The sequence below is a fragment of the Passer domesticus genome, chromosome 2, assembly GCF_036417665.1.
Source record: "Passer domesticus isolate bPasDom1 chromosome 2, bPasDom1.hap1, whole genome shotgun sequence".
NCBI lineage: Eukaryota > Metazoa > Chordata > Aves > Passeriformes > Passeridae > Passer > Passer domesticus.
This window is the reverse complement of record NC_087475.1, coordinates 88,313,900-88,323,607: the sequence shown is the minus strand read 5'-3', so window position 1 is coordinate 88,323,607 and position 9,708 is coordinate 88,313,900. Positions and strand designations below refer to the sequence as shown.

The 9,708-nt window shown below is 46.6% G+C and overlaps 1 protein-coding gene across 3 annotated transcripts in view; it reads right to left on the bottom strand.

The window, feature by feature from the left end:
- Positions 1 to 2,710, bottom strand: part of TSPAN9 (tetraspanin 9) — a 169,854-nt gene extending 167,144 nt beyond the window's left edge. Inside the window, exon 1 of one of the 3 annotated variants that reach the window (XM_064409909.1) lies at positions 2,586 to 2,710. The gene's annotated coding sequence lies outside the window, so the exon portion shown is untranslated. The remainder of the gene's footprint in view (positions 1 to 2,585) is intronic. The other 2 variants (XM_064409904.1, XM_064409903.1) reach the window with 2 other exon arrangements.
- Positions 2,711 to 9,708: the final 6,998 nt, after the last annotated feature.

Genomic DNA, 9,708 nt, shown 5'->3' with positions numbered 1-9,708 from the left:
GCTCTCTTAGCTTCACATCCACATCTGCCCTCTGCTCATGGCACCAGGGACCCCACTTTAGTTCTGCCTGTGGCCTTCAGTGCCTGCCCAACCTGTGTTGTAGCTGTGCCCTGCCTCCAGCCACATGTGTGAATCCTGGTCCTGAACCTCACTGATGTAGACCCTGACCTGAGGTAATCACTTCCTTGGATACTGGCTGCAGTCTTATGAAAATAGTCCTGAGTATTGTCAGCTGCCTTCACTTCCAGAGCACAACACTGGCTCTTGCTCAGCCTCTTTAAAGCATTCTCATCTCTTTTTGTCATGCATCAGTAAATCTAGTGACATTCAACACAGAAAAATAACGGGGCATCAGTCATTTGCAAACAGCACAATCCTGAAACATGATAAAAGGGAAAAACTGAGGTGGGTTTTCAATCGTAAAACCCAAGTATCTGGAGAATATTAACATTCCACTTCTAAGATAAGCAGCCACTTCTGCTCCAGCTCTCTCAGAGCAACACCAAGACAAAGTCTTGGATTCTCTAGCAATAACTTGCTAGTTTCACTTGTGACACAAATGTGAAAGTAACTCCTCCAGTCAGTGCTGCCGCCTCAGTGTTGGTTTGCTATTTTAATCTGTGCTCTTCCTGTGTTTCACTTTTGTATTGCAGTTTCTTAGTTTGTGTCTTTGGGGAGACAAGGGTTAAACACTAAAAATACACAGTTGTGATGGAAATACCCTCATGGACAGGCTGAGGTTTGGCATGCTTTGGAAGAAAATAACTTAAATAGCACAGAAAGCAAAGACTGTGGGATATGCATCTCTGATGGCTACTTTCTGCTAAAATAACCAAAATAGCTAAGATAACACTGCCACTCACAGTTAACCCTCTATCCTGCTCAACAGAGATGAACAAGGCCATTCTAACCTCAGAGCTTTGCCTGAGTAACGCAAATAACATTGCATTTGTTATATTCTGACCCCAATGCAGCTTTATTAATGAGAATTAGGTTTAAAGAAAGTGCAGGCACCCAAAACCAAGCATGCCACAAGTCTTACAGCCCTGTTATAGAAAAGGCTTTTTCTGTAGGATTTGTAATTTGATCATCACAGGTCTAAAAATGTGAAAGGGAAAGATCTCTAGGCAGAAGCTATATTAGCTCCATCAGTTTTCATACTAGGAGCTCAGGAAAAATGCAAAATGGAAGCAAAGGACATAAAACTGCAAGGACAGATTTATTCCCTGGTGTTCTCAACATTACATTGATAATTTATATTTTAATATTCTAAAAGTTATTGAGTGCCAACTTTGGCCCCACATTCCATGCCAACACAACTCATGTGAATGCACACTTCAGTGGCTGCTATCCTTTGCAATTATACACCCTGGCTACAAAGCTTAACAAACAAACCATTAAAACAATTTGTGGCACCTGTTACTAACAACTTTGCTACAGGAACATGTTAAGTTTTGGCTTCCACAGGCAACATTTAGGCCCATCTAGGAATCGGCCAAGAGCCCAAACAAACTGTGTGATTTGACTCTCATGGCTGTTCTAGAGAATATTTAACTTCTACCCAGACGTATCCCAGGTGACTTATGCCCAACTCTTAAAGTAAGTTCAGGTCATGTAGGAAAATCAGGTGCCCCATTCCTGTGGTTCAAACCACAGAACTATACAGTGTAAAAGCACAGAACAAAAGAGTTGATAGAAGGATCAGGAAGAGAAATGCAGCTCACCCTTGCAGTCTATTTTTTTTTTTCTTAACACAACATCCCACACCACAGGTCCTCCCCTGCCCATCAGAAAACCCTGGAGCTGAAGGCCCTCCCGAGAGGCAAACCTCACGGAGCTCCCACCTCCCACCAGGAGCACAGTGACAGGCGGATATCCCAAGATTCAGCAAGAAACTTTCCAAAAGCTCGAACAGGAAAAGGCCACGCTGGAGTCAAGTTTTACATAAGAAGGGGGAAGGCAGGAACCGCTGGCACCACGTCCGCGGGGGCTGCCGAGCGGAGCTGTCAGCCCCGGGCGGGCTCGCTCCCATCGCGGCGGGCTCAGCCTCCCTCCCCTCACGCGTGCCCCCAGCCCCTCACGACCGCCGCACCTCGGGGGCGCGCAAGGCCACAGCAGAGGCAGCCCCCGCCTGCCAGCAGCGCTGTCCCAGGGTGTTCTCCCGGGCGGCGGGGACAAATCCATCCCCAGCCGAAGCCATCCACTCCCGTGCGGGATGGGCACCGCGGGCTCCCCGGCCGAGAGCGGAATCGTGCACGCAGACGCCGCTGGGCTCATCTCATCGCTCTGAACTAACTTTCCTGTTTCCGCAAAAATCACACAGGCACCGGAGGAGGGGGTGGGGGGGTTATTGTTTCCAGTAAACACTCCTCACCCCTACAAGCCACCCGCACCCTCATCCCGCCGGGACCCCGCCGCTGCCCAGCATCTCCGGCGGCCGGGCCGGCATCCCGCGACCCCCGTGGCGGGCAGACCCCGGCACCCCCGCCCCGGGCCGCCCCGCTCCTGCCACCTCCCCTCTCCCGGGGCCTGGAATCGCCCCCAGGTCCCCGCCGCCCCTCGCCCCCTGCGGCGCCGGGTCTCACCCGCGCGACCCTGGGCCGGGCCAGATGGGGCCGAGTGCTGGGGGAGCGGCGGAGGTAGGGCAGGACACGGCCCCAGCTCCTGCCAGCGGAAACGGGAGGAGGGGCTCGGACCAGCGTTACCGAGCGGGGAGGAGCTGGGGGCGCTGCCCAGGGGAGGCTCCAGCCCCGCGGAGGAGGGAAGGGAGGGATGGAGGGGAGGGACCGCTGCCGGCCCGCTTCTCCAGCACCCCACCCGCTCCGTCCTGCACCCGCCGAAGCCCCTTTGGCAGAGCTTTGCCTGAAGCCCGCCCCACTCCCCCTGCCGCCCGTGGTACCCTCAGAGAAACCCCTGGGTGGGCGCCAGGAGCGTCCCCCGGCGCACCCTCCCGGAGCTGGCGGGATGTGCCGGGGCGGGGGGCACCGACCGGCCCCGCTCAGCTGCCCTGTCCCGAGGGAGTCGCGGCTGGACGTCCCCTACAGGGGGTGGTGCCCGTGCCCGCAGGCGGCCCGGAGCGCAGCCCTGACCTCTGCTGCGAGCGGCAAACCCGGGCTGAGATGCTCACTGGTCCGAAGCCTACCACGACAACCAATGTGTTGCTATGGCTTCTAGCACAGGGGGAGAGCATGTCTGAGTGCTCCCCCGAGCTTGCTGCCGTCGAAACAGAAGTTGTAGACAGGTGCGGGTCGGTCTCCTCTCCCAGGTAACAAGTGATAGGACGAGAGGACACAGCATCGAACTGTGCCAGGTGAGGTTTAGATTGGATATTAGAAAATATTTCTTCGCTGAAAGGATGTTCAAACATTGGAACGGGTTGCTCAGGGAAGTGGTGGAGTCACCATTCATGGAAGCATTCAAAAAATGGTGCTTAGAGACTTGTTTTAGTGGTTGACCTGGGTTTATGGCTGGACTCTTGGTCATCTTTTCCAATCTTAATGATTCTTATCTGTGGTGTTATGAGAGACAGGGCATAAGGGAGATCTTCTGACATCATATAGAAAGTCCCCACCTGTCTTCCTCTGGGTGTCAGTGGAAATGCAACAGAAACTGAATGAAGTCAATTTCAAACACTCTCTCCAGCAGAAGACTCTCTCAAGTTCTCTAACAGAGCTGGGGAAGGTTTTGTCATGGACCACTAAGTGAAGTGTTGAGTGCTGAGGAAACAACCTAGAAGTGGGGCAGAGATGCCTACAGAAGTAGAGCAGTGCAGTTATGGACATGAGCCTCCTCTGAGAGGAACTGTATTTTACAGTGTATGAAGATCAACTCAAGGCTTTACCATAAATGTTTTTGCAGAAGGAAGATCTGTTTCACATTCCTAGGTCCCCTGTGTATTCTCATTTCCTTTTCTGGTGCTGCTGCTGCTGTCACACTTCTCAGTTCAAGGGGATGTCCACAACAAATATATTCTCTTGTACTTTCCATCATGTCCTAAGTGGATTTTTATAAACTGCTTGGTTCAACAGACTCAAAGCATCCTGGTGGCAGTGTTGCCAGCAACACAACTATCATTTGCTGCATGTTTGTTTCCCTCCCAGAAAAGAAGTATGTGCTGCAGTTCTCTGTTAGTCATTTATTTACGTGCAGAAGTACACAAACATTGCTGTGTGTTTACCTTAAAGCAAGCAATGAAGGAAATATGTCTTACAATGCACCAAGAAATGAAGAGATCTGTGGAGACAACTTCTTATGGATCTTTGGTTCCAGACTCCAAGAAAAGTCCATCTTCTGGGTGCTGTAGCTCTAACTTGCTGCTTGCTGCAACAAATCCCATTAGACCTGAGGACTGAAGGATCTTCATTCCAGAATTGATGCCAATCTTTAGTAACTTAAACTTTGGAAATAAACAACTTCCTGAAAGACAAGTGGCACAGGAAGTCAGCAGACAATGGGAACATATTTAACACTTTTGGTGGTGGTGTTATTGTTGGTTGCTTGTTCACTCTAGAAGAGACAGCATGATGTTGTGTTCTTTGCCTGTTGCATAAGCAAAGCAGCTTTACCAGGTATATAGGATTTCTATAGTTCAAGTCAAAGTAAAAAAATCTATATGCGAAATCAAGTCATCATTTTGTGTTTACTTTGGAAAAAAGGTAAAATGTGCACAGGCCAAAAAAAAAAAAACCCCAGAAAAAAACATATATGGGAGCTTTGTATGAACCTGATGATTTAGGGAAGAGCTTGAAGATCACTGTGAACTGAGGACTGGAGTGACTGATGCTGTAGATACACTTTGTACCAAGGAAACTGCATTTATCTGCAGGTCTCTTCTCAATTATGCCATTAAGTTTAGGAAAGTAGTCTGTTGGAACTGTGTTTCAGCTTCAAGTAGCCATCTTCCACATGCAACGTCGGGGTGTTCTGATGTTGTCCATACAGTGAGGAACAGAAGGTGTTGCACCTCATCACCATCTTTTCCCAGGCAACCAGCAACAGGACAAGAGGCCAGAGTCTTAAGCTGCAGCAGGGGAAGTTTAGGCTAGGCATTAGAAAAATGTTTTTCACAAAACGAGTGGTTCCGCTTTGGAATGGGCTGCCCAGGGAGGTAGTTGAGTCACCATCCCCGGTAGGTGTTTAAAAAACAATGGATGTGACACTTAGTGCCATGCTTTAGTTGATAAGGTGGTGTTAGGTCATTGGTTGAACTTGACAATCTCAAAGGTCTTTTCCAACCTTAATTATTTTGTGATTCTGTGTACCTGAATCCATGGCACCTGACCAGCAAACCTGAAGGCTACATGCAGCTTCTGAGAACAGTTTTGAGTAGCAGCATTTGATGCATCTAGAAAAGGATGCTCTCCAGTGTAATTCACAGGATATACCCCCTCTACTGTAATAGCAAGTCTGTGGCTTTGGTCTCAGCCACCAATTTCAGATGAAGTCATAATATAGCAACAGAGCTGAGTGTTGTGGGGAAATTAAGGAGGTTGAAAATCAAAGTCTTTGCTTCTCTTTTTGGCAGAAAGAGATCATCCATCTAGACTTTCTAACTTTGCTTATATTCATGTTCTTTCCATCATTATTGCTGTATTTTGAACCTGAAGGAGATGATGGAGGTGCTTTTCTCTAAAGATGCTGTATTAGTTTTCCTCAGAATGAGCACCAGTACTTTCTTGGCTCATGTAAGAGGCCAAAATTGTATGGCCTCTTAAATAGAGGAGTCAAGGTTTGGAGTCTTGACTAATTGCTGAACCATCAGGCAAACATGGCTTCCAGTGTAATCTGGATCTGATGTCCAAGAGGATTGGGACTGCACCATGGTCTGTGACGTTACGGACAGAGCTGTGGTCAACCTAAGCTTCTGGCTAGCCTTCCCTCATAGAGTAGCCCTGATCTTGCTGTTTCATTACAAGCACGCAAGTTGTCGCTGCCTTCCTGCTTGGTTTTGATGGACATTCTGCTTGCATGAAACAGCATGACCCCCTGGCAGGTTCTTGAAGGCTCAGCATGTGTTCTTCCTGCCATTTCTACAGCTCTAGAGCAAGTTTGAGGGTGTTCTCACCTGTCTGAATTAGTTCTTATTCTTTGCTGTAACCATACAAAATCTTTAACTTCTTCATCTGGTCCAAGATGTCAAAGAAGCAAGACAAAAATGAGCTGGTTAATGGGGAAGAAAAGGCACTGGCAAACCATTGCACCAAAGGCTAAAGCATGTGTGTAATACTTAAGGAAATAATGATCCTTGGGTCTAGATATTGAAGTAGAAAGAGATTTAAATTCAATCCCTACCTTTGACTCTAGGCCCACCTACATGTTTTCTTGGTTGGCAATCTCAGCTTAAGAAGTTCCCACCCCCTGACCACAAATACATGAATGAATTCAAATGAACTTGTCTTACCTGAAGTGTTCCTTTTTGCTTTGAAGTGCAGATGAAGGGAGAGCTCCTGACTTGCCTAGTTCTGTGTTACTCAGACCCATGGTCTGTCTTATCTCAGAAGACTATCAGTAAGTGGAATCATTTTAGTAATTCAGTTTGACAGGATTCCACAAGCAGATGTAGCTGCACAAATTAGGGCTGATAAACTGAAGCATGTACATTAAAAAAAAAAGGGAATCAGTTAAATGAAAACTTTCTAAGTGCTTTGTTACAAAGAAAACATGGATATTTAGATCTCTGTTTTGTCACTTTACCTTCTAAGGTCTCAGTGTTGTGGCTGTAAAGTGACATGGGGAATTGGCTTTTAATGTTTCATCCTTTGATTTTACAGCAAGTTCTTACAGGTTAAGTTAAAAATTCTGGTATTTCTGCCCCAACAGAAGTTAAACTTGTAAGACACTCTGATATCCTCATTTGTTGTCAATTCTTTAGAGTTCAATTTAGCCTTTCCTCTTGAAACTAGGCTCTTTTTTTTACATATGCTTCTATTTTGTGTTTGCTTTGCTTTATTTTTAGCAAAATTGCAGCTGGCTTTTAGTTCGATGCACTGTCTGGTTTCTTCTGGTGAAATTCCAAGAAAGGAAGCCTTGGGGACAGACAGCTACAGTCCTTCCAGTCTTAGAAGTATTTTTGCATGGATCTCACCCATTCTGCAGGGGGACAGAAGCCTTTTAGTCCAGATCAAAATTTCCAGTACTTCTTTTGCCTCTTAGCTTTCCTAAATCTTCTTCATCTCTTGGCCTACAAAAGTGAACTCTCCCAGACACACAAATTTTCTTTTCCTTTCTCTAGCGAGTTTCAAAGGCAGGTAGATGTCTCTCGCTAACCCTGGTTATTGACACCAGGGAGCTCTGAACTCCAAGAGAAGCATAGAAAGGAACACTGCCAGAGAAAAATCTTCCACTGATATTAATTTGAAAATAATCCCTGCGTAAGTGTCCCAAAATCAGCTGTGCAAAGATTTCCTCTGTTCCTCAGCCTGTTGGTTCATGTTTACTGCCTTGATAACATCCTATAACTTTGCTTAATGTGGTTTTATTAATGATCAAGTAATGGACCAAGTGAACTTCTAGGGCTCATCTTCAGGGACTCATTTCCATAGGGTCTGCTGTTGTGGTGTAAACCGGCAGTGAAAGCATGCAAGGCACCAAGCTCATGTTTGCAGGAGAATACTAATACACATCATAAGAAATTTTCCATTGCTGGAGACTTTCTCTGCCCTTTCTCTGTACAGGCTTAATTTCAAAACATTGTTGTCTCCATTGGCCAAAAATACTTTTCCCAAGGGTCAGTCTTTTTTCTTATTAGCAAGGTTTTATTTGATTTGTTGCCTGCTCCACACATGGTTCAGAGATCAGGAAGGAGATTGCACAGGGCTGAAGCAGGCAGGTGCATGCATCAGCAATGCACTGTAGAGAGCTGGTGCCATTCATACCTATGTGGCCAGCTGGAGGAGCTGCCTGGTTTGCAGAGATGTAGTTGGTCACCTGGCTGGGACTAGCAATAACACCCAATGGATGGGCAAGGGCAGCCTGTGCTTGCATGGATTTTTCATGTGTAGCACAGAACAGCAGGTATTTCAAGATGCTTTGTTTTCTAGGTGTCTAAAGTACTTGGCTTATCTTTCTCCAGGCTTGACAGATTCTGGTTACCAGCCATGCAGATCTTAAGGAAAGCTGCTGGGATCTTGTGTGTATTAGTTATGAAATCCATTCTTGAAGGTATTTCGTCTTGGAGAGAGCAGGCAGAGCTGGAAAATGGTGTAGATTTTGCTTAATAGGTGCAAGCAAACTTTCTGTTCTTGACCATCCACTTTTGGCTCCTGCACAGAGAAGGTTAACAGCACTAGCCCTGCAAGGTCCTTAAAAATAGGCTCTGAGAATGCAGCATCTGCAAGATTGGGGGGAAAAAAATTATGGAGCACTTTTCCCATAACAGGAAACAAGCCGTCCTTCTCCAGCTCTGACTTCATGGCATCATTTTTGCTATCCTCCTTACCCTTGTCCTTTCCTTCCCATGCTTCAAAGCACAGGGTATGCCTGGTGAAGACTCATCCCTGCCAGGGACCTCCCACATGCAAATGGAAACCCACACTTTTACAGTTACAACAGATCAGCTGGCATGCCGTCCTTAATGAGGAAGCAAGTCAATTAGTCCCCCTTCCACATTAAATTGATTGTCCAGGCCACATGACTCTGCCTGGCCATCTAATAAATTTCCTGTTCACCCGCTGCCAAAGCATCACGCAAACCACCCCTTTCCTCAGAGCAACCTGAATGGCTGCATCTTTCCCCCACATCAGCAGCATTGTGGGGACCAAGATTATTGCCTCTCAGTGACTCCTCTCTGAATAGACAACCTCAGTTTACAAGTAAAGGAGAAAGGCTGTGTTTGATTGCCTTGGAAACAAAGAAAGCTAAGCTGTTTTCACTCTTCCCTCTCATTCTTTTTCTCCAGTTTGCTCACCAAATGACATCCTGTGCAAAACTTGTGCATCTCACTGTCTGCAACTAACAGGTGGAATAAGTTGACTTCTGTGAACAATTATTTTGCTGGTGCACAAGAGCACAGACTGGCTCACTGAGCACTGGTAGCTGTGCAGGGAGAACAGAAGCAAAAGCAGCAAGAATTATTTTAGTCTGTCAAGTCATCAGACTTGATACATAGAGGAAATCTACTGGGCAAGACAACATGATTTAACATACCAAATTTTCTAAGCATAATTTTATTTAAAACACAAAAGAAAGATTGGTCTCTCACTATCATGCATGAAAGTGAGGGAAGAAGAAACAAGCCTCTAACAGAGCGAGGCTGAATGAGCCTGTGACCGCACAACTGCTGATGTGGACAGGCAGCTGTGCAGGATATATGTGCAACCTCTACACACAGGCAGATGACCATGTATGTCTAATATCAATGTATGATAACCACATCTGTGCATGCGTTGGCTTTCAAATGAATGTATATGAGTGCACCCACTCAGACCAGGTGTAGCATGAACACTTTCAACCTGTTCATATATGATCAGAGTTGTGGAAGCTGTTGCTATTGCCACTGCCCCACCTGTATGCTCAGGTGCATATGCTCCTTTTACGTGTGTGATCACACCCTGCATGTGCACTGTGGGAACTGCTTTTCACAGGATGCTGATTGTGGTGAGACCCTAAAGCAGTCATTTGCCTGTTTCCTTGACGCCAAGGAAATTTTTCCCATTTGCAAAAACCTGGAGATGGAAACTTCACTCTATCAATCACAAACCAGCTCAGAGG